This window comes from Odocoileus virginianus, chromosome 23 (assembly GCF_023699985.2).
Source record: "Odocoileus virginianus isolate 20LAN1187 ecotype Illinois chromosome 23, Ovbor_1.2, whole genome shotgun sequence".
Lineage (NCBI taxonomy): Eukaryota > Metazoa > Chordata > Mammalia > Artiodactyla > Cervidae > Odocoileus > Odocoileus virginianus.
Genome location: NC_069696.1, coordinates 27,518,200 through 27,543,399, shown reverse-complemented (window position 1 = coordinate 27,543,399; position 25,200 = coordinate 27,518,200). Strand labels below are relative to the sequence as shown.

The 25,200-nt window shown below is 39.6% G+C and overlaps 1 pseudogene; it reads left to right on the top strand.

The window, feature by feature from the left end:
• The first annotated feature begins 1,339 nt into the window (after positions 1 to 1,339).
• On the top strand, positions 1,340 to 24,112 carry LOC110147295 (poly(A) polymerase type 3-like; annotated as a pseudogene).
• The last annotated feature ends 1,088 nt before the right edge of the window (positions 24,113 to 25,200 follow it).

The window sequence follows — 25,200 nt, the reverse complement described above, 5'->3', positions numbered from 1 at the left end:
TTGTTATCTGCTCCTCACTCAAGCCACTTTCTGGCACTGCCATAATGTTGCCCCACAAACTCTTGAGTTATCAGACTGACACTACCATATTTTCTGTTCTACAGTTACATGGGAGCAAACAATAATCTACCCAGAGATATGTATGCAGAGAGAAACATTCACAACCCAAAAGCTCACTCCCAACTCATTACCAATACACACACACACACACACACACACACACACACACCATCACAACTACCTTCTTAAGTGTATCTCAGAATCGTTAATTTAGTTATTCACGCTGGTTTTTTCTTTATGTGGGTCTCCAGGGTTAGCTTGTGGAGGGAGTAGCAGTCTACAGTTGTTCATCATGTTGTTAGAACCCGTCTTTATTTTTCTACTGCATTAAATAGAAGAATTTTCCTAGTCTAATAAATAAATGAGAAAGCTGAACCTGTTTTCATAATTTTCCCCAAAGTATGTTTCTACAAGTGTAAATGGGCATGTCTCAGTCTACTAGCCATGAAGGATGGGGTAGAGAAGCTGTCCAAAAGAATACAGGGCTCAGTTTTCAGACAAGAGACTCAAAATGAGCTTTCGACTCCAGGATATGTTCCATGACATAAGAGTAGCAATTCCAAGGGATTTTCTCTGGAAGAACATAGTTTTCAGCCTATCTGCTCTAGATGCAGGCTCAGAAGTCTATCCTAAACAAGCCTTGAGTCACATCCAGTGAGCAAGTTACACCAGGAGGCTGCCATACTCAAGGTCACTTGAAAACCAATTAGAGGGTAAATCACAGAAGACATTATAAGCTCCTTATCTATAGAGCATGACGAAATTGGTTTACTTGATAACTGGGACAACAAATTCTACTTTACCAACTTTCAAAGGACAGGGAATTTTTTGTTGTTTAAGATAGTGAAAAAAGTGAAAGTGTTGTCACTCAGTTGTGCCAACTCTTTGCCACCCCATGGACTGTACCCTGCCAGGCTCCTCTGTCCATGGAATTCCCCAGGGAAAATGCTGGAATGGGTAACCATTCCCTTCTCCAGGGGATCTTTCCCACCCAGGGATCAAATCCAGGTCTCCTGCAACTGCAGGCAGACTTTAAAGATAGAATCAATTATCAATTGCTACATAACAAATTACTTCAAAACTTGAAACAACAAACATCTATTAAACAAACAGCTTGAAACAACAAACATCTATTAATATTATTTCTTAGTTTCAGTGGGTCGTGAATTCAATAGCAGCTTAGTTGGTAGGTATAGCTTATGAAGTTCCAGGACAGATGGTAGGAAAAGCTGCAGTCATCTGAAAGCTTGACTAGAACTGGAGGATCGGCTTCGCTTACATGGTTATCGACCAGAAGCCTCCGCTCTGTGCTGGCTGTTGGCAAAAGGCTTCATTCAGTTCCTCAGAACTTGGGCTGCTTGAGGGTCCTCACAATATGGCTGCTGGCTTCCCACATAACAAGTAACGCGATAAAGAGTAAGGAAGGAACCAAATGCCTTCTGCCACCTAGTCTCATATTTCCAACATACTCCATTTGTTATAAGCAAGTCACTAAGTCTACCCCAAAATAAAAGGGATTAACTTCCTCTTCCTAAAATGAAGGTAGGAATATTAAAGAATTGTGGACCTTTTTTTTTAAATCACCACTGCAAGTTAGACTAGTACAAATTAATGATAGGTCTCCCTTGACCAACACAAGGTTTAACAAATCAAGTGCCACATCAAATTTTAGAACTTTGTCAATCAAGTTAACAAAGAATTTCAAGGACGTAAAAGCAATACGCCTTTTGTCATGATGTGGCAAATAGATATTATTCGTTTCTCTAAACCTTTATAATACTGAAAAATGCTATTGTAAGAACTCTAAGATGTTAGAATCGATCAGAAAAAGTATCTAAAACTTCAAAATAAATCCAAAGATGCCAAAATCACTTTTCATTGTCATACTGGAGCACTAACAGATCTGTCCAAGGTTTATTTACTTTTCAAGGGGAACATATCTTTGTTTGACTCCTTACTTACTGTTCATTCAAGCCCAGACTCTACAAAGATATGTATTACTTTGTGAACTTTAGTTTGATAAGTGATGATTTCTCTCCATTAGAAAAATAACCCTAATATTTATGATTTTATTGCTCTGTGAGATATGACAGAGACTTTAGTCTCTTATTTAGCCAGCTTGTTGTATCATTCCTTTCATGACTGACTATATAAATCTTTGTTCCTTCAGTTCTTCTTTAAACCAGTTTTACCTTCCGGCTGGACCCCTCGTTAATGAGTTAAATAAACATTGACACATTCTTACTTCATACTTGTACAGAGTCATGATTTTAGCTTTCTGAAAAATATAATCACCTATGAGCCGAGTCTGTTTCACTGTGTTATCCAAGAAGTACAACTTATGAGTTCTTTCCTCATTCAAATATTTCTCTTGAGTCCTGGAGAAAATCCCAAGAGCAAAATAACTTTTCTGTCATGGACTGTCTGTTTTTTATCCTTCTGATTTTGTGTTTTTATTTTCACTTTTGGTTGCTAGTCTGTATTCTGTCCAATTTGAAGTTGGGGCCATGTCTTCTCCCATCATCCAGCCTATAGATTTTTAAATAGTAGACCATTAGGCCAATCTCAGTCTAGAGATTTCCTTGCATACACATGAATCTGCTCTGCATATACGCTTAGTTGCTCAGTCATGCCTGACTCTGTGACCCCATGGACTGTAGCCTGCCAGGCTCCTCTGTCCATGGGATTCTCCAGGCAAGCATACTGGAGTGGGTTGCCATTTCCTCCTCCAGGGGATCTTCCCAAACCTGGGATCAAACCCACATGTCCAGCGTCTCCTGTATTGCAGGCAGGTTCTTTACCTGCTGAGCATTATTCACCAATGGTACAAAGGGTGATTGGAAATCAGATTTTATGGCATGGCTCTGTCAATATAATGGGGATCCAGTCTTGGTCAGATGAGAGATGACAGATAATCTACAGTCTGTTTGACTTTTTGGTTTGTTGCTTTGTCTATGTGTGAGCCTAACCCAATTAGGAAAAAGCTTTATGCTTATTGAAAAGAATCTCTCTGAGATCTAGACAGGTGAGTTTTTCATTTTTGTTTACTTTAGACCTGTGTCTGTAGTTATGGAATTGAAGCTACAACCCTTCTGTGTGTCTCTGTGTTGATAAATGAGAAAAGAACTCCTTTCACTGCATTACTGTGAAATATTTTCCTGCCTCTGGAGGGTAATAATACATTAAATTTTAAAACCTCAAATTAAAGAAGCTCTGTTTTATTTGGTTATAGAGAACTACAAGGGATTACACAATTTTAGGATTTCCAGAATTTTGATAATTCTCTGAATGTGCTAGCCTTTAAAAAAGCAAAAAATAGAAGCTTTCACAGAAACTACTAGCTCAGAAGCATTTTTATATAATAATCCAAGTTCACACAATGAAAGTGAATTTTGCACAAATCACAATGAATTTTCTAGTTTTTCTTAAAAAGAGCTTCTTGTGGGGCTTCGCTGGTGGTTCAGTGGTAAAGAATCTGCCTGCCACTGCAGGAGACAGGGGTTCAATCCCTGATTCAGGAAAATCCCACATGCTGTGGAACAACTGAGCCTGTGGGCCACAACTCTTGAGCCTGTGCTCTAGAGCCCAGGAGCCACAACTCCTGCGCCCTCCGGCTGCAATTACTTAAGCACGAGTGTCCTCCAGCCCATCTCTGCAACAAGAGAAGCCGCGGGATTGAGAAGCCTGCACACCGCACCTAAAGAGTGGTCCCTGCGCCCCGCAGCTGGAGAAGAGCCCGGGCAGCAACAAAGACCCAACACAGCCAAAAACAAATATTACTAAATAAAAAAAAATTTTAAGAGCTGTTTGTTTTTTCCCTAGTTTTATCAAAGTGAAGAATAGTGAGAGCATACCTTTTTAAAGATTTGTATTTACTTATCACAGAGAAACTAGGAATCTGCGGTTCTTAGATTTTTTTTATTTTTTATAAGTTCAGATAATATTTCTATTATGTAATTTTTAATTGAGGAAGATTACACTTCAACTGGGCTTCCCAGGTGGTGTTAGTGGTAAAGAACCTGCCTGTCAATGCAAGAGACGTGGTTTCAATCCCTGGGTCAGGAAAATCCCCTGGAGGATGGTATGGCAACCCACTTCAGTATTCTTGCCTAGAGAATCCCATGGACAGAGAAGCCTGGCAGGTTACAGTCCATAGGGTCACAGTCAGACACAACTGAAGTCTTAGTACACACGAATACACACTTCAACTAAACAATTATAATTCTGATGAATATTTTACATCAACAGTAATTATGTCCTGTACTGTGTCAGCTGAAACTTGTTTTCCAAGGTCTGTTTTTTTTTTACTTTTAAGACAGAAAACTAATATTAAATTGAGTTAATAATTGGAATGCTCTTGGATACCTGACATAATATCTAAGTAAACATAGTTTTAATATATGTGTTTTCATTTCTTTTTCTTGCACATTGTAAAGAGCTATATTTCTGAGCTGGTAATATATACATTTTTCCTAATTTAAGAAGGTATGAAAAGATGTGTGTAGTTGTAAAACATATGTGTGCTCATAAGTTTTGTGGTCTGCTACAAGGTTGTATATCACAAACAGTTCACAATGAACTACCTCCAAAGTTTTTCTGATTAATAGAAGTGAGTTACTTAGCTTAAACACTGTATTGCTGAAGGTGCACTAGAACAATTAGGTACAAATGTGAAGGTAAGAAAATGCAGTATGTGTGAGTCCCACCCCCCCTTCCCAAAGAAACAGAGTGGTTTTTGTCTTAAAGTGTCTTGTTTCAAAACATGAAAAGGAATTATGAAAGGAAACTTAAATGAATTTAGAAAGTCATAGAAAATTAGAGCATAAACCCCATTTGCTTTGGTTTAAAATATGTGCAAACAATGAGTCTGAAAAGAAGAAATGAAATATGTAAAAGGAAAATCAGCAGAGTATGCTTAGTTGGATGCATTAATTTCAAAATAGAAGGTTTTCATGAAAGACTAGAATTAGGTTTTCTCTCTTAAAATGAAATGAAAAACTGTTCTCTGAGTAATTAGTCTGCTCTTAACAAGAGGTAGTAAAAAGAGAGTCCTCATATTCTGTTACCAGCCCAGAAATTTTGAATTTTGGTTGTAACAACAGAATTTTGGTTGTAACAGAAATTCTATATCTCAGCAGAATAACGTTCTGCATTTTGTGCTGCGTTTTTATGCCCTTCATTATTTTCTAAAGCAAACAACAAAATCAGGAAACTTAAGACAGACAATGGAAGTTATATAATCTGAAAAAGATAGAGAATAAAAGAGTGAAAAACAAAAGTGAACAGAGCATAAAGAACTTGGGGAACACTATTGAAAAGTCTAATATATGTGTAATTGGAGATGCAGAAGGTGATCTACAGAAGTTGATTCTCTGGATTAATAGCTATTCACCACTGCAGGGCTCTAGATTTGTCAACCATACTCCTGAGAGGTTCATATGTGCACATTCCTGGCTGCATCAATGTAAATGAACAGAACTAAGCACAGTGTAACAAGACTTCTTTGTGATTAAAACAATCTTTGGAGTTAATTCTTATCTTGGGGAGGAGGTTGTAATTTGTTAAGAAAAAATATCCAAAACTTGAAAACAAAGCAAAAAGATGACAGTTTATCCTTCCAGTGTTATACTGTGGCATTCTCTAATAGGTCTGCCCAAAATTTATTTAATTTTCTACAAGAATGTCCTTTTGCTTGGCTTACTATTTGGGGCTTCCCTGGTGGCTAAGTGGTAAAGAATCCGCCTGTCAATGCAACAGACCCGGAGACACGGGTTCAATTCGAGGGACCCAGGAAACTCCCTTGGAGAAGGAAATGGCAAGCCACTCCAGTATTCTTGCCTGGAGAATCCCATGAACAGAGGAGCCTGGCAGGCTACAGTCCATGTGGTCACAAAGAGTCAGACACAACTTAGCATAAACAGCAGCTATTTACCATTGATTATAACCCAGACTCTAAAGTCACAAGCTAATTTATAGACTTTCACCCAGCATGGATATAAATGATTTCTTTGACATGTGTTCACTTTCTATTTGTACAAGTAATCGTTCTACTTTTTTGAAACATTTACTTTGACAGGATGAAATCACTGAAATTCAGTTTTGGAAAAGTCAAATGATGGCATGTGAAACTTTGGTCGTGAGCAGAGATGGACACAGAATCTTCTCCAAAAAGTTGTTTTGTGTGTGTGTGTTTTAGGAGACAACCGACACAGACACTTGCATGTGATTTCACGAGGCAAAACCAAGTGTGTAAGATTAAATGCTGCTTTACGAATCATTAAAAGCCATCCTAAAATCAATTCAAAAATTGAACAGAAGCCACTGCAATTTGCTCCAAAGAGAAATAACATGCTGAGTAAGCAATGCAAATGCTCCTCACCCTTCCCCAGACTGAAGTAACCTGCTGGATCAGCACGGTGAAGTCAAAGACAGCAAGACCTGCTGAACAGAAGCCAAAAAGATGGACATTTCATTTACTCTGCTGTTAGTAACTATATTAGTTTAAGTTTCTAGGAAGAGCATAATGGCAGATTGTGACATAAGAACATATCCAAAAACTTCTTTGAAATTTGCTCTAGAAGACCATCTCAAAAATAAGAGAAAAGCCTTAAATTCCCGTAAGATAAGATAATCAGGCTTTTTGTGTCATCTGATATTTTTGATCAAGAGACCTAAATTCAAATCAATCAGATGTTCTGACTTCAAAGGACTGCAGCATCCCTGGAAACAGACGCAGCAGCTGTTTTCCACAAAAGATGAGGCTCCTATACATGACGCTCCTAAATATTTTCCTAAAGTCACCAGAATCAGTTCTTCTAAATTCACGTAAACACACTCTGTTCTTGATGTAATGATATCTTTGGGCCCCTCACTTGTGCTGTTAGACGATACTTTTTAAAAGTATTTTCTGCTATCTCCAAAAATTAAACAGTTTTAGTTGGGCTCAGTAAATAAGTATAATATTTCTTTCCCCACTCGTCTCTCCAAAAAAAAAAAAAAAAATCTGAAACAAGTAAATTTCCAGAACACACTGTGTAATAGTAAGGGAAGACTGCTAATTGAAGATGAGATGCAGACCTAAAAAATAATCTGAGAGAATGGAACAGCAAATACCCTTAAATCCTGACATTTTTGAACATTTTTATGTGTTTGCTTTTTTTTCTATTTGGGCTTGAGATTACTACTTCAAGAAGCTTATACTGGCAACGCGATGACAGTTATGAAGTGGAAAAGAAATGGAAAGAGGGTAACATTTCAAGTTTGTGTTTTTTTTCTCACAAAGTCCATGGATTGTGGGAGAAAAGTAAAAGACATGAGGAGAAAAATAAAGCATTAATTAGAGGGCATATCTTTGAACAAACTTAGGGACAAAATTACAGATTTTTGTTTGAGTATTGTGTTTTGTTTCTGTATATGAGCTATGCTCTGAGCTCTGTGCTAGATTCTATTCTGGGATCCCCAACTCTTAGCATAGGTAGCACCGAGAATTTGTTAGGCATTCCATAAACATTTGCTAAGGACATGATAAAACCAAATAATTAGTGAGCTATTAAAAACTGCTACAATGATAACCTTTATTTATAAAAAAAGATTTCAGTTAAGAGTAGGTATAAAGAAGTGTTTCCGGCCAGTGCTTCTCAGACTTTAATGTTCATACAAATCACCTGGATATTCTTGTAAAATGGCAGATTCTGACTCAGTAGTTTCGGGTGGGGCTGAAGAGTCTGCATTTCTAACAAGTTCTTAGGTGATGTTAATGCTGTGTGTTCATGGGCTACATTTTTTAAATTTATTTTTAATTGGAGGATAATTGCTTTACAATATTGTATTCGTTTCTGCCATACACCAACATGAATCAGCCATAAGTCCATATATGTCCCCACCCTTTTGAACCTCCCTCCCACCTCCCGCTCCATTCCACCCCTCTAGGTTGTCACAAAGCACCCAGGTTTGACTTCCTTCTGTCCTACAGCAAATGCCCACTGGCTCTCTATTTTACTTATGGTAATGTATATATTTACATGCTTCTTTCTCAATTAGTCCCACCCTTCCCCCACTGTGTCCACGTGACATGGGCCACATTTTGAGAACCAAGATCCTGGACAAGCTGACGGTCTGTGTCAATATGGAGGCTACAGAGTCGGGCACCATAGAGAAGTGTCGGGCACATGGCCAGCAAGGGAAAAGGAAGGCAGGGGCCAAGCAGGCATGGCCATAGGGGGAGCGGGGGAATGACCGTCTGAGGAGTATGCACACGGCCCTTTCCTTTCTGGCTCTATGAAATGAAAGGTTTTACTTCCTGCTTTAAGAGCAAAGTTTCAAGAATCAGCAAGCAAGTGGGAGAAGGGAACAGAGACTGTCTCCTTATGCACGAAGTCATATTCAGACCATCCATGAGGCTTTACGAGGCCAGGTGGGAGAGGTTGTGAAAGACCAGTCTCCGCCACTTATGGCACCTTCTCAAGTCCTCATTTCCTAGAGGAGAGGCCTTGGCTACAACTGCAGGATACCTATTCCCCAAGATCTTTGAAGCTTGGAAGAGAATATTCTGGCATCCCTGGCCTCTCAAGCAGTTTTCACCAATTAACTGCCTCTTTCCCTCTCTTTTTCTACCCAGTCCATGACTCTAAGTCTTCCCTCTCTGCTCCAGACTCAAAAATACCAAGATGAATCACACTGAGCCTGCCCACTCCCCTACACCTAGTCAGCCATCAGCCTCCATCACGGCCATCGTATTCATGGAGGTCATGATCATTCAACAATGCACCTTTGCTGAAAATTTTAGTTAAGGGTCAAAGTGACTGAATCTACTCACCTACATTCCTGGCCCACAGGTTACATGAAACTTTAGCCCTCTGACATTATCTTTTGAACTCTAGCTTTGTACAAACACAAAAAACAAGAACAGAACTCAAGGTATGGAGAAAAAACATGGTTATTTTCCGGTGCTCACTCTTCAGCTGAGATGCAACATGCAATAGTCTCCTGCCTGCCCCCTTATGACAGTGGTGGTCCTGGGCTGGTGCCGCACAGTGTCAGTCAAGACGCAGAAGAACAACGAAGGTAGGAAGCTGGATGCCACTGGGCGGCCGCTGTCAGAGTAACCACGTGACACAGCTTTGAGGCCATAATTAACTTAGATACCATGTGAAAGGCACCCCTGGAGCTGTGTGATTCTGCACTCCTGGAAGGGACTCTTGAGAGAAAATGACCCAAAGAAGGAGATGGGAGAAGGGGAACACATGAGGGTGAAAGAAGAGAGGTGAATTTCAACTTTAAAGAAGTTTTCTTCAGAACATTTCTCTTTACCTCTATATGGGTATATGTACAACAACAAAGATTAAAATGTATATATGGCCTCAGGAAAGTATCCATGCCATTCGTTAACCACCAGGTCATCTCCCTGGCTCTGTAACACAACATCTCCTGGCTTAGCAACACAAATTACTGTCTTATGTGTAAACTACAGAGCATTTATTTCTAATGCTCATGCTTTACAATAAGAATTATGCATAATACTAAATGTGTCAGTGTATATTATTGGGAGTCTTATTTTATTTCAACAATAACATAACTTTGCCAACAAAGGTCCATATAGTCAAAGCTATGGTTTTTCCAGTAGTCATGTACAGATGTTAGAGTTGGATCATACAGAAGCCTGAGAGCCAATTGGTGCTTCCAAACTGTGGTGCTGTAGAAGACTCTTGAGATTCACTTGGACCAAGGGGCTCAAACCAGTCAATCCTAAATGAAATCAACTCTAAATATTCATTGGAAGGACTGAGGCTGAAGATCCAATATTTTGGCCACCTAGTGCAGAGAGCTGACTCATTGGAAAAGACTTTGATGCTGGGAAAGATTAAAGGCAAAAGAATAAGAGGGCAGCAGAGGAAGAGATGGATAGATAGCATCACTGACTCAGTGGGCATGAATTTCAAACTCTGGAAGATAGTGAAGGACAGGGAAGCCTGACATTGCAGTCCATGGGGTTGCAAAGAGTCAGACATGAATTAGCCATTGAACAACAACAACAATGTCCATCTACATCTGATTGTGACTGAACAACAGATTTTATTGTAGTTGGTAAGTTTCCAATCCTAAATTCAAACATGTAAAAAGGGAAAAATTAGTAGTAATAAAATTATTAACAAGAAATGTGTGACAAGATAAATGGGCCACCAATAACATAATCTACCCAAAGAGAAAACTAAATGAGTAGTTATGCTCTGAGAGAAATGAAAGACCAATCATAACTGACACATGTCATCTTAACAAAAAATCAGCAGTGTTGAAGGCTTGCAATTTTAAGCACAATGTTAGAAGCCAGTGTGTCTAATCCCATTTAATCTTAGCAACAATCCTATAAAATTGGTATAATTATTGTCTCCATTTTACCCCAAAGCAAATTAAAGCACAAAGGGGATCAGTAACACATCAAAGGCCCTATAATCGGTAAGGAGCAGGACTGGAATTCAAGTCCAGGCTGAGTGAAGTGCCCATGATTTTGCCACTAAGATATACATGATCCCTAGAACCAGCAATCCACATTTGTTCCTCCGTACCTGACATTGGGCTGAGTGTTTTACTATTCTCTAAAGTATTAACATAAATCCATGGCATATTCAGTTCTACTTCAGCTAGTCTGAAAAAAAAGAACATCAAGAAGCTTCAAGTGAGTCCAAAAGTGGAAGAATTTCTTAAAGTTTATCCAGGATAGTTCAGGAGAAGCAGCACTCTGGCCAAACTGTGAGCAGTGCAAATAACTTAGCCATAGGAGGGATATTTCAGATCAGTTCAGTTCAGTTCAGTGGCTCAGTCATGTCCGACTCTTTGCAGCCCCATGGACTGCAGCACGTTAGGTTTTCCTGTCCATCACCAACACCCGGAGCTTACTCAAACTCATGTCCATCGAGTCGGTAATGCTATCCAACCATCTCCTCCTCTGTCGTCCACTTCTCCTCCTGCTTTCAAACTTTCCCAACATCAGGTCTTTTCCAGTGAGTCAGTTCTTCACATCAGGAGGCCAAAATATTGGAGTTTCAGCTTCAGCATCAGTCCTTCCAATGAATATTCAGGACTGATTTCCTTTAGGACTGGTTGGATCTCCTTGCAGTCCAAGGAACTCTCATGAGTCTTCTCCAACAACACAGTTCAAAAGCATCAACTCTTTGTTGCTCAGCTTTCTTTATAGTCCAACTCTCACATCCATACATGACTACTGGTAAAACCCATAGCTTTGACTAGACGGACATTCGTTGGCAAAGTAATGTCTGTGCTTTTTAATATACTGTCTAGGTTGGTCTTAGCTTGGCTTCCCTGATAGCTCTGTTGGTAAAGAATCTGGCTGCAATGCAGGAGACCCTGGTTCAATTCCTGGGTAAGGAAGATCTCCTGGAGAAGGGATAGGCTATCCACTACAGTATTCATGGGCTTCCCTTATGGCTCAGCTGGTAAAGAATCTGCCTGCAATGCAGGAGACCCGGGTTCGATTCCTGGGTTGGGAAGATCCCCTGGAGAAGGGAAAGGCTACCCACTCCAGTATTCTGGTCTGGAGAATTCCATGGACTGTATAGTTTCTGGGGTCACAGAGTCAGACATGACTGAGCAACTTTCACTTTTATCTCAGATCAAGGTCATCCAAAAATCCCTCTTGCTCTGATACTATAATTACCAAACCTTAAAGTTATACTTTTATTTCCTGGATTTCTTTTTCCCCCTACAAAGAGAGAATGGGAGAACCACTGGTATCACGTCACGTCTTTCTCAGAATAAATCAATAAACTGGTATTCTGATTCATACATCAGTGTTTGTGAGTTGCGACACATCAAGTCTGCCTGCTTGACTAAATTATCAAAACTGAATTCTTCGATCTTTTACATCAAAGACCACACCAATGTTCTGCCATCTTGAGAACCTGTTAGTAAAGCAGTTGACCTCCTGGCCTTTCAAGAGGATGTATTAATACTTATTTTGTGCTGAGCTAAATAAATGTGTACTCATTTGTTTTTGTTTTATTCTGTTTTTCATGAGTTGTTTCTTCAATCACACACAATTTTTAAAACTAGGGGAAACATATCTCTTTGACTATGGATTAGTTGACACTATTTCTAAGGTATACAATTCCCTTGCAAGATATTTGGCCCTGTCCAATAATCAATAAGACACCTGGTCCATAAAACATATGGTCCAAGGACTTCCTTGGTGGTCCAGTAGTTAAGAATCTACCTGCAAATTCAGGGAACACAGGTCCCATTCCTAGTCCAGGAAGATTCCACTTGCCACGGAACAACTAAGCCCATGCTCCTCAACTAGTGAAGCCCTCGAACCCTTGAGCCCAGGCTCCAAAACAAGAGAAGACACTGCAATTGAGAAGCCTGTGCCCCACAACCAGAGTAGCCCACACTCGCCACAAATAGAGAAAGCCCATGCACAGCAACGAAGACCCAGCACAGCCTAAAATAAATACAAAATAAAATTTAAAAATTTTAAAGACGTGGTTCACACCTAAAGCTCCTTGAAATTTGGTCCTATGCAAAATGTCCATGACCACACTTGGTCCATGACAAATGGTTTTAGACAGAACAAAATAACAAAAAAAAATTTTTAGCATGGACCAAATATCTGTTAGCCATACAATAACAAAAAAGATGAAAAAAGGTAGAAGAGGAGAGAAATAAACATTGATTAATAGCCAGTGGTAGTACTATTTGGGGAGAATGACTTTGAACCAGAATTATTCATGTTCCCAGTAGAAGAAGTTGAATAGAAATATAAGCCAAAATCACATAAAATGAAGGCTAAATAAAAGCCTTAGAGAAAGTCAGAGTTCTTTGGTCTGTTCCTAATTTCCAGAAAATGCGTTTACAAATGGTCAGGCAACTGAGCATCTGAGATCTAATTGTGTCACATCTAACAAACTGGTTTGATGTTCTCCTTTTAGAAGAGCAGATGGAGTCGTCTAAAGACTATGAGAAACCCCTGAAGAAAGATGTGACAGTCTGAGGAACAGACTTAAACTAATGTTTAAAAAAATAAATGCTTTCGTGAATTAGCAAGGATTTTGCAATCCAGATCTAAATGAGATTTTCATCATTCTTTAAACAATGCCAAAGTAATTTTTTGGTTTTGAAGAAGAAAAAAGGACAAGAATTTAAGAAGCTAAGTAAAGAGCAATTGATGAGGAGTTTGGCATGGATGCAACATCAAGGAAAATGGCTTCAGAGGGTTTTTCTTCTATTAAAAATGTCTTTAAAATATAGGGCACTGCAAAGAATAATATAATAAACACTTGTGTATCTAATACACAGTTTAAACAAATACTCATATTTTGTCTACTTGCTTCAAGTCACTTTTGAGAGAAACAGATCCTTATAAATACAGTTTACGTTCTCTCTATTCCTCTTCCCAGTTCAATTCTCTTCCCTTTCTCCCAAAAACTCATCACTATGAGTTTTGACGTGTACTACATCTACTACAAACGTATGCAGTATAAAACAGTACCGTATATACAAGTATATATACGAAGTAAGTGTAGTATTAAAATACACATTGGAGGGACTTCCCTGGTGGTCCACTGGTTAAGACTCTGAGCTCCGACAATGCAGAGGGCTAAGATCATACATGTCATACAGTTTGGCAAAAAAAAAAAAAAATACAGATTGGAAAAACACCAAACTTGTATATCATGTAGGTATACATGTAAATCATATATCTGTGTACTTTCAAATATATTCATAAAACTGCTTTTAAACTGAGACATTTCAGAGCACAAATTTCAGAATTAGTTGACATGGCTAAAATCTAGTGGCCATTCTTGGAAAATAATAAGAATAGAAATAAAATTTAGAGCTAGGACTTTGTTATGGTGAACTCTGAAATAGTGAATTCTGAAAGCTATTTTATAAATTCTGAGACTATACAGAGAATGAAAAGGGATTTCAAAATTCTACCAAAAAGCTCATGTTTTATAAATTTGAAATCAGAAATGAAACGAGTCCAAATGGATTTCTAAGGTGAATGCAGGTACTGTAAGAGATTACGGTGGTTCACTGAACTCTCTTTCAGGCATGCTAAGCTACTCTCTGGGAGTAATTTACACAGCTTTGGAAACAACATTAACTCTTCAAACCTCTAGGGTACTCCTTAGTAAGTTATTATCTGATGTACTGATTTTTCTTATTCTCACAACAGCAGCTCTTCTCTGAGATTAAGTTATGGTCTCCATAAACCATAGAGTTTTCTGATTACTTAAGTGTTCCTGTGACTTTCCAATGTGCTCAACTTATTCACAGAAGTAATTTAGGCCACCTAGAAAATCCACCTAAACAAGTGAAATTCACTCTGATGCTACTGTGTCCATATGCTTAAAGACAACAGTATAAAAAAGGTCAATCTGATATATTCAAGCCTATTAAAGAGAGAATCTACTCACTGTACTGCCAATCCAAATGGCCATTATGATTGGCAAGCAAAGCCAATTAAATAAGGAATGGTTCACTTATGGCTTTTATGCAGTCAGAACTTCAGTAAGTTATAAATGCTCTGTAAGTCTGGCTCATGGTCAGACTTCCTGGGATCATTAACAGTCCCTTGGTAATTTTATCAAAGAGAGAGGTATCGATTCCAGTATCCCAGCCAAATTTTGACTTACAGAATTACAGCTGACCCTTCCCAAATTCCCTCAGATTAAGTGATACATTCTGTGAGAATAAGCACCCCTGACCTCTACTGTGCTTCACCCAACCCACGGATGTTTCAGTTCAGTTTAGTCGCTCAGTCATGTCCAATTCTTTGCGACCCCATGAACCACAGCACACCAGGCTTCCCTGTCCATCACCGACTCCTGGAGCTTGCTCAAACTCATATCCATTGAATCAGTGATGCCATCCAACCATCTAATCCTCTGTCATCCCCTTCTCCTCCAGCCTTTAAACTTTCCCAGCGTCAGGGTCTTTTCAAATGAGTCAGTTCTTCGCATCAGGTGGCCAAAGTACTGGAGTTTCAGCTTCAGCATCCGTCCTTCCAGTGAATATTCAGGGCTGATTTCCTCTAGGATGGACTGATTGGATCTCCTTGCTGTCCAAGGGACTCTCAAGAGTCTTCTCCACCACCACATTCAAAAGCATCAATTCTTCAGCACTCAGCTTTTTTTATATAGTCCAATTCTCACATCCATACATGACTACTGGAAAAACCATAGCTTTGACTAGATGGACCTTTGTTGGCAAAGTAATGTCTCTGCTTTTTAATATGCCTTTAGGTTGGTCATAGCTTTTCTTCCAAGGAACAAGCGTTTTTTAATTTCATGGCTGCAGTCACCATCTGCAGTGATTTTGGAGCCCTCCAAAAGTAAAGTATGTCATTATTTCCATTGTTTCCCCATCTATTTGCCATGAAGTGATGGGACTAGATTCTATGATCTTTGTTTTCTGAATGTTGAGTTTTAAGCCAACTTTTTCACTCTTCTTTTCACTTTCATCAAGAGACTCTTTAGTTCTTCTTCACTTTCTGCCAAAAGGGTGGTGTCATCTGCATATCTGAGGTTATTGATATTTCTCCCGGCTATCTTGATTCCAGCTTGTGCTTCATCCAGTTCAGCATTTCTCATTATGAATTCTGCCTATAAGTTAAATAAGCAAGGTGACAATATACAGCCTTGACTTACTCTGTTCCCAATTTGGAACCAGTTTATTGTTCCATATCTGGTTCTAACTGTAGCTTCTTGACCTACATACAGATTTCTCAGGAGGCAGGTCAAGTGGTCTGCTAGTCCTATTTCTTTGAGAATTTTCCAGTTTCTGCCTTGCCCAACTCAATAACACAGAAGCCTTGATGAGCCCACAGAAACCTCTTCTCCCACCACACACTCAACAACAAAAAATGAATATATTCTAATTCTTCTTTAGTGTGTTTTTGATCATTCCGTTGGCAGGATCAACTGAATGTGGCGTGGAGACATTTATTTATAACCACTGATTTCTCTACATACCTTCCCAACAAAGACAGAGAAGATGAAGTGTGAAGAGCAAAGCTATGAGCTTTGACTCCTGATGGAAAAAAAGAAAATCATCAGCCTCACTGTCTACTCCCCTTGGAGATCAGCATTAGCTATACTGGTACAGAAACGGAGGTCAGAAAACAGCAAGCAATGACATTACTTTAGCAAAATGAGAGATCTGATCAGTACTTTTTAACTGAGAACACCTAGGGAAGATCATCTCTAAAGCAGGTAAACTAACCTGGAGTAAAGTGGTCCAGAAGATGAGGCAACTGTAGTGTCCCACCTGTCTGCAGGATAACTTAGGATGAGAATCCACAGACCAGGGGATTTTTAATTGTCAGTCTTATGGGGAACACATGTAAATCCATGGTTGGTGTATGTCAGTGTATGGAAAAACCACCACAATATTGTAAAGTAATTAGCCTCCAACTAATAAAAATAAATGGAAAAAAAAAAAAAGATATGGTTGAAAAAGGAAAAAAAAGAAAAAGAAAACTAAATAATACAGTATTTATTTGCTTGACTCTGTTTGAAAACTCAGTTGATTCAATGAGAAAAAAATGAACTACCAGGGTTTGATATCACTCATGTTTTAATCTCGAACTCATTAACAAGTGAACAGAGTTCTAGTTTTCATATGCTTGTCTTGTATGTTTATATAGCTCAAGTTACCTATAAACACTAGAGCAGAATTTCTTTGGTAATAAGGATTGGAGACACTGTTATTGTGGAAAATAATATAAATGACCATAGTTCAGAAAGCACTAATGCCATTTCTAGGAATATAAACTACAGCATAGTTGGCTGTGAAACATAAATACATCTAGTTAACACATAAGCACATTTTGAGGGTCTAAAAAATCATCTTTTCTCTTTTTGAGCAATACTGACACTCATTACCACCTTTGAATATAATTTCACGCAACTCAATTTTCTTATTTATAAAACTGTTTCCAGGTGTGACTATTATTCATCCATCACATGATATATTTTTAAAAATGAAAACTGACAGCATTCACTTCTAAAATTTATGTATGCTGGTAGAATACTCTAATTATACAACAAAGTAATTTAGTTAATGTAATTTTTTTGGTACTCAGTTATACTCCCTAAAGATGTTCACAAAGTTAAAAAAAATTAAACTCCAAAGTCCATGTATTTTTTCATTAATACTATTCACAATTTCTTTGTGGATTGTAACTATATAACCCAAGGTGATGTCTGCTAATTCTTTCTCAAGTTCCATTTCTTAATCTGCATAATAAGAAGCCCCAGGGATAGACAGAAAGGGCATCTTTGATATAATTGTGGACTCACAGCAAACTCTGACAGTAGAGTCTGAAAGGATTACTTCAGAAGGAAGGTCCTGAAAGTGAGAAAATTCAGGGAAATTTCAGACACCCTTGATCTATTTGTGAATGCAGACAGCAGAAGTACAACAAATGACCCCAGTACTAAAGAACTCCAGAAAGGCCTTCCACTTTGCATTAAGATATAGGTGCAATCATTCATTCATTCAACATTTACTGACAGCCTATCAGATGCCTGGCACCAGGTGGACCTTCCCTGGTGGCTCAGCTATTAAAAAACTCACCTGCGAGTGCAAGAGACACAAGAGACGTGGGTGTGATCCCCGGGTCGGGAAGATCCATGAAGAAGGAAATGGCCACCTGCTCCAGTATTCTTGCCTGGAAAATCTCATGGACAGAGAAGCCTGGTGGGCTACAGTCCATGGGGTTACAAAGAGTTGGGCACAACTGATCACTGATGCACCTATGCCTACTAAGGTACCAGGGAGCAGGGATTCAAGGCTGAAAAGGATGGGTCTCTGCTCCAGTCTGCGGAGGGAAGGGAGAAGACAAATGCACAAGGGATTTGCCTGTAGTGGTTAAGATTGAATGCGGCAACAAGCTTCTCCTGGAAATGATGGTGGTTCGGGTAAACTTCAGTCAAGTCGGCTCTGAAGGAAGATCCACGGTAAAGAACAATCAAGAGCGAAAGATACTGGCTCGGGGGTCCTCCTCCAACTGAGCATGAGTCTGCTGGCAGAGACCCTGTCGTCTCCAGTTTAGAAGTCCCTCCCCCGTTGCATCAAGACTGTTCACAGACCTTGCATCCTACAGCAGGTATCCCCAACCTCTGGGATCTAATGCCCAGTGATCTCAGGTTGAACTGATGTAATAACAATAGAAATAAAGTATACAATAAATGCAATGCTCTTGAATCATCAATAAACCAATTCCCCGCCCCCCACCAGCCGTCCGTGGAAAAACTGTCTTCCATGAAACCAGTCCCTGGTGCCAAAAAGTTTGGGGACTTCTGTCCTAGAGGACAACCCCCAACAAAAGGGCCTAGTGGGCCTTTCTGCCTGCAGCACTGTTTATTTATCCTCTCTCATAATTAAACCTTCTTCTAATCCTACAAGGTAATAATATTTGCAAATGGAGAACACCTGGCTATCCAACATGATGAATTTTCCAGGCTTCTGGGGAAAAGGGTTGTTCAAGCCAAAAGAAATCTAACACGCCCCCAGAAAGTAACCCGAACCCTTCACAATATGAATACACAGGCACAGGGGTTAAATGTATAATGTATATTCAGCACAGAAAAGCATGAATATTGTGTCTGTGTGTGTGTGTGTGTGTGTGTGTGTGTGTAACCACAGAATTCTAAGCTTGTAGGGTGTGCTTTACATCTATATCATATGTTATCCAGATACCAGTTGTATATTATAAGCTGCATATGCAATACCATATGGACACCATAAAATATCACATGTGTTGTCAGGATAATTTTACATTTAGTGCATGATTAAAATGTCTTATATTATACACCTATCTTTTCTGCGTGTGCATGGATTTGTCTCACAAATTGCTTTCATTATCAAATTCAGATATCAATCAAAGTTAAAGTCTCTACTGAAATTTAATAAAAAGCAATATGGAAACGTGACTACAGTTTGTTTTTCTTCCCTAGATTTTTCTGCCATGCAGCATTTAACACTGGTGCAGCTGTCAATACCCATTCATCTGCTATCGGGCAGCTTTTTCCTTTCACTCACTGTGACATTTTTAAAGTGGCAAAAAAAAAAAAAAAAGCTTAAAACAGCATATTTGTCACTTTTTTCTTTCTAGTGACCTTTTAAACACTAGGGAAAATTATATGTACTAAACCCTTTAATCACTCCATGTACATTTCACAATAGTGCTTTCTATAGGGGTATCCTTTAATTAAATTTAAGAAATTTACATTGCACACACTGCTGTTCATTTAATTATTCAAACATTTAAACATAAGAAAACCTCATAACTTTTAGCTACAGCAACCATGTGATGCAACTATTATCTATATTAAGAATCATTTTTTTATAAGGAGAATTTCAGAAATAACTTGTACATACCCTCGGCTTCCAATCTTTAAGTCCTGATAAACAGTTACATAAAGCACTTTCCTTCAGTATTTAAGAAATTTAAGAATTTAAATTTAAATCCAGTGAAGAAAAACAGTCTTCATGTGTCCATATTGCTTTTTATTAAACTTAAGAAAACTTGAGAAATTTAAGGAAAAAGATACGTGGATGGTAAGATGTTACAGGGAACGTTTCTAGGAAGATATTATGATTGGGTCTCTGGGCTTCCCTGGTGGTCCAGTGATTAAGAATTCCAATGCTGGGGTCATGGGTTTGATCCCTTGTCAGGTAACTCAGACCCCACAAGTCTCAGGGCAACTAAACCCAGGAGGCACAATGTAAGATTCCGAGTGCCACAGCTAAGACCTGACTCAGCCAAAAATAAATAAGTAATTATTAAAAAGAAAAACTGAGTCTCAACCCTATTTTGGATCAGCTGTGTGACCTTGAGGGAGTCACTGTGTATCTTTGATTGCACCATTAGGTCACTGTTTGCAAAATAAAATACTGATGGCCACTTCTTTTCATCACAGTATCATTGTGGGGATCGAGTTAGTAAATATCTGTGAATACGCCCTGAAAACTACTTTAAAAATGAAAAAGAACATGACTTTTAGTTCAAAAACAAATACTCTCTGTTTTCTAGATGTGGGGAAATTTAACATTCTTGTAACACACCAGAAAGAAATCAAAGGTTTAAAACAAGCTAAAATATCAACATTAGCAGTACATTATTTAAAATCAGGGTCCTTTCTAAAAACAGAGACAGAAATACTGCTGTCCCTGCCATAGAATGGTATTACAGATTGCAAACAGTAGTAATTCTGGAGTGCCCATTTAGTTTCTTTTTTATTCTTATCATTTTCACTATGACTGTCATACCTTTAGACGCAAATAAGTCTCACAGACATAGAAAACAAATGCATGGTTACCAAAGGGGAAACAAGGAGGGATAAGTTGGGAATTTGGGATTAGCATACACTATATATAAAATACTATATATATATAAAACTACTATAAACTACTATATATAAAATAGATAACAAGGACCTACTGTATAGCACAAGGAACTATACTCAATACTCTGTAATAATCCATAAAAGAACCTGAAAAAATATATAAACATATATTTACATATATAACTGAATCATTTTGCAGTACATCTGAAACTAACACACACTGTAAATCAACTATGTGCATGCCTTCTAAGTCACTTCAGTTAAGTCAGGCTCTTTGTGACCCCATGGACTGCAGCCCACCAGGCTCCTCCATTCATGGAATTTTCCAGGCAAGAATACTGAAGCAGGTCACCATTTCAGTGGACCCACTGAAGTGGGTCCAGGGGAACTTCCCAAGTCAGGGATTGAACTTGCCTCTATTCCATCTCCTACACTGGGTGTGGATTCTTTACCACAGAGCCACCTGGGAAGCCAGTGACTTTCATACTAGAGAAGTTAAAAAATAAAAGGGAAAGTGAATGGGCTGCACACCCTAGGTCAGAATCTCTTATTCCACAACTTATGAGTTAGCCACCAAGAGAAACTTAGCTTCCCAAACGATCAGTTCCCTGGTCTCTGCAACTGAGAACATAATACTGAACACAGAAAGTTCTTAGGAGGGTCATAAATAGTGCATCTTAGTCAGTCAGTTCATTCACTCAGTCTTGTCCAGCTCTTTGCAAACCCATGGACTGCAGCACACCATGCTTCCCTGTCCATCACCAACTCCCAGAGCTTGCTCAAACTCATATCCATTGAATCAGTGATGCCATCCAACCATCTAATCCTCTGTCATCCCCTTCTCTTCCTGTCTTCAATCCTTCCCAGCATCGGGTCTTTTCCAGTGAGTCAGTTCTTTGCATCAGGTGGCCAAAGTATTGGAGATTCAGCTTCAGCATCAGTCCTTCCAGTGAATATTCAGGACTGATTTCCTTTAGGATGGACTGGTTTAATCTCCTTGCAGTCCAAGGGACTCTCAAGAGTCTTCTCCAACACCACAGTATCAATTTTTCGGTGCTCAGCTTTCTTTATAGTCCAACTCTCACATCCATACATGACTACTGGAAAAACCATAGCTTTGACTAGATGGACCTTTGTTGGCAAAGTAATGTCTCTGCTTTTTAATATGCTTTTAGGCTGGTCATAGCTTTTCTTCCAAGGAGCAAGCATCTTTTAATTTCATGGCTGCAGTCACCATCTGCAGTGATTTTCGAGCCCAGGAAAATAAAGTCTGTCACTGTTTCCACTGTTTCCCCATCTATTTGCCATGAAGTGATGGGACCGGATGCCATGATCTTCATTTTTTTAATGTTGAGTTTTAAGCAAGCTTTTTCCCTCTCTTCTTTCACTTTCATCAAGAGGCTCTTCATTTCCTCTTCAGTTTCTGCCATAACAATGGTAGCTGAGGTTATCGATATTTCTCCTGGCAACCTTGATTCCAGCTTGTGCTCCATCCAGCCCAGCATTTTGCATGATGTGCTCTGCATATAAGTTAAATAAGCAGGGTGACAGTATCTTGATGTACTCCTTTCTCGATTTGGAACCAGTCTGTTGTTCCATGTGTGGTTCTAACTGTTGTTTCTTGACCCACATGCAGATCTCTCAAAATTCTCTTGAAGAATTTTCCAAAGTTTGTTGTGATCTACACAGTCAAAAGCTTTGGCCTTTGACTAATAAATAAAGCAGAAGTAGATGTTATTCTGGAATTCTCTTGCTTTTTCTATGATCCAATGGATGTCGGCAATTTGATCTCTAGTTCCTCTGCCTTTTCTAAATCCAGCTTGAACATCTGGAATTTCACAGTTCATGTACTGTTGAAGCCTAGTTTGGAGAATTTTGAGCATTACTCTTCTAGCATGTGAGATGAATGCAATTGTGTGGTAGTTTGAACATTCTTTGCCATTGCCCTTCTTTGGGATTGGAATGAAAACTGACCTTTTCCAGTCCTGTGGCCACTGCTGAGTTTTCCAAATTTACTGGCATATTGAGTGCAGCACAGTGTATATATATTAAGGGTCTGGTATGTAATAAGCTCGGGAGAAACAGTACTTATCACTGTTGTTGTGGCAAGAACTCTCTTACCACACTTTGCTCTAATAGTAAGGTGGCAGACTAACTGATTCTGGAGTTCAACAAGAGTCCAACCAGAGTTCTAGAAAGTTGCTGTGCCCATGTTTGGGCACCACTTGAGGACAAAGAAGCAAGCAGAACAGCGCTGAAGGCGACCGGTGGAAGCGGTGGGGGAGCTGGGGCGGGAGTGGGCGTGGCCCCCGGGGCCGAGACTCGCCCCTTCTCCGTTTCCCTTCAGTGGCCACGCCCAGAGCAGCGGCTCCCCCCTTACTACTCTGGGATCCAGACAGACACGGCCACCTCCGAATACAGTGGCATCACCTCTCCCATCAGTTCAGCAGACCCCGAGGAAACTGAGTGCCTACTTATGGAGAAACTAGTTGAGACTCTAAAGCCCTTTGGGGTTTGGGAAGAGGAATTACAGTGCAAGAATTTCATTTTGGGAAAATTAAGTTACCCGGTAAAAGTTTTTACTTTTGTATCTCATAGATGAAGCCTACCTACAGAAGGTGCTAATAATAATTGTTGTGTTGTGTGTTGCCCCAAGACATGTTAATGCAAGTGTGTTCTTCACCTCGTTCTATGATAAATTGAAATTACAGGAAGAAATAAATGATGTAAGGGGCTTCCCAGGTGACCCTAGTGATAAAGAACCCACCTACCAATGCAGGAGACATAAGAGATGCAGGTTCGATCCCTGGGTGGGGGAAGATCGCCTGCAAGAGGAAATGGCAACCTACTTCAGTATCTTTGCCTGGAGGATCCCATGGACAGAGGAGCCTAGGGTGCTGCAGTCCATGGGGTCGCAAAGAGTCGGGCACGACTGAAGCGACTTAGAAGGCACCTAGAAGATATAAGAGCTGTTGAAGAGGCGTTGGTTATCGAGTTGCACTTTCGTGGAATAGAGATTGATCTTTTGTTTGCAAGGTGAACACAGCAGAGTATTCCAGAAGACTTGGATTTAAAAGATGACAGTCTGCTTAAAATTTTAGATATAAGATGCATAAGAAGTCTTATTGGTTGCAGCATAACTGATGAAATTTTACAAGTAGTACTAAACACTGCTTCAGAGGCAGTGCAGTGGTAAAGAATCTGCCTGTTCTATGGGAGACTTGGGTTCGACCCCCGGGTCAGGAAGATCCCCTGGATTAGAAAATGGCAACCCACTCTAGTATTCTTGCCAGGAGAATCCCATGGACAGAGGAACCTGGCAGCTTCAGTCCATGGGGTCAAAAAGAGCCGGACACGACTGAGGGTGCGCACACACACACACACACACACACACTGAAGCTTGACTACTTCATGTTAACCCTAAGAGATATCAAACTGTGGGCCAAATGCTGCAACATCTATTCCAATATATTAGGTTTCCTTGGTGCTACTTCCTGGGCTATGATAGTAGAAAGAACTTGCCAGTTTTATCCAAATGCAGTAACATCAACTCTTATACATAATTTGGTGGGGGGGGAGTATTTTCCAAATGGAAATGACCAAATCCAGTCCTATAGAAACAGCCCGAAGAAAACAATCTTAATTTGCCTGTATGGGACCCAGGGCTTCTCAAGTGGCACTAATGGCAAAGAATTGCCTGCCAGTGCAGGAGATGCAAGAAACTTGGGTTTGATCCCTGGGTGGGGAAGATCCCTGGAGGAGGAAACAGCAGCCCATTCTAGTATTCTTGCCTGGGAAATTCCATGAACAGAGGTGCACAACTGAGCAACTATGCATACACACAGTTTATAATATCAAGGTCACTAGGATTTTAATATATTCTATATAGAACTATCTTATAAGCCAAAGTTGTAAGGGCATTTGTGCTTTAAAAAATAGTAGTAGGGACTTCCCTGTGGTCCAGTGGTTAAGAATCTGCTTCCAATCAGGGGACGTGGATTCAATCCCTGGTCAGGGACTTAAGATCTCACATGCCTTGGGGCAACTCAGCCCATGCCCCACAACTACTCTGCCCACATGCCACAACTAGAGAAAACCCAAGCACCTCAATAAAGATTCAGTGAAGCAAAAAAAAAAAAAGTAATAAAAATACTAAAAAAAAAAAAAAAAAAAGATTCCAGCCAGGAATCAAGATGAAGTTCTCCCCATCCTTCAGGTGGTCCTCTTGGAGCCATCTTCATTTGGTTTTGGCATCCTAATGAAACAGTCTGGAAAGGACAGCTCTCCCCCCCTCAAGGCTAAATATCACTGTTAGTTTGCAACCTCAGGAATTTGGTTTGTTACCTGGGTGAAATTCAGAGTTGCCCCTCCCCTACACAGAGGACAAAGAGAGACCAAAGAAAGAGGCAGACCCTCCGTATTGGTAGGTGGCAGGTGTAATCAGCAAGGAAACTTATTTAAGAGGCTTGTCACAGCACCACAAGATGGTTAGGTCTCTGCCCCTGCTGGTCAGAATTTTTTAAATGTATATAGATGCCATAACTATGTTTAGTCATGTATATATCATCCAGATGGTCTCAACAACATCTCATCCCCTCAAGGCACTGTCTTGAAATAGCTCCTAGTGTGCGAATGGTGGGTGAACTGTGTATTCCAAAGACAGGAGAGAGGGTGTGGAGCTTCTGATTGCCTGCATCCAACTGGCAGGTCAACAGTCATCCTGGGATGTCCTGGGACTTCCCTGGCAATTCAGTGGTTGAGACTTCATGCT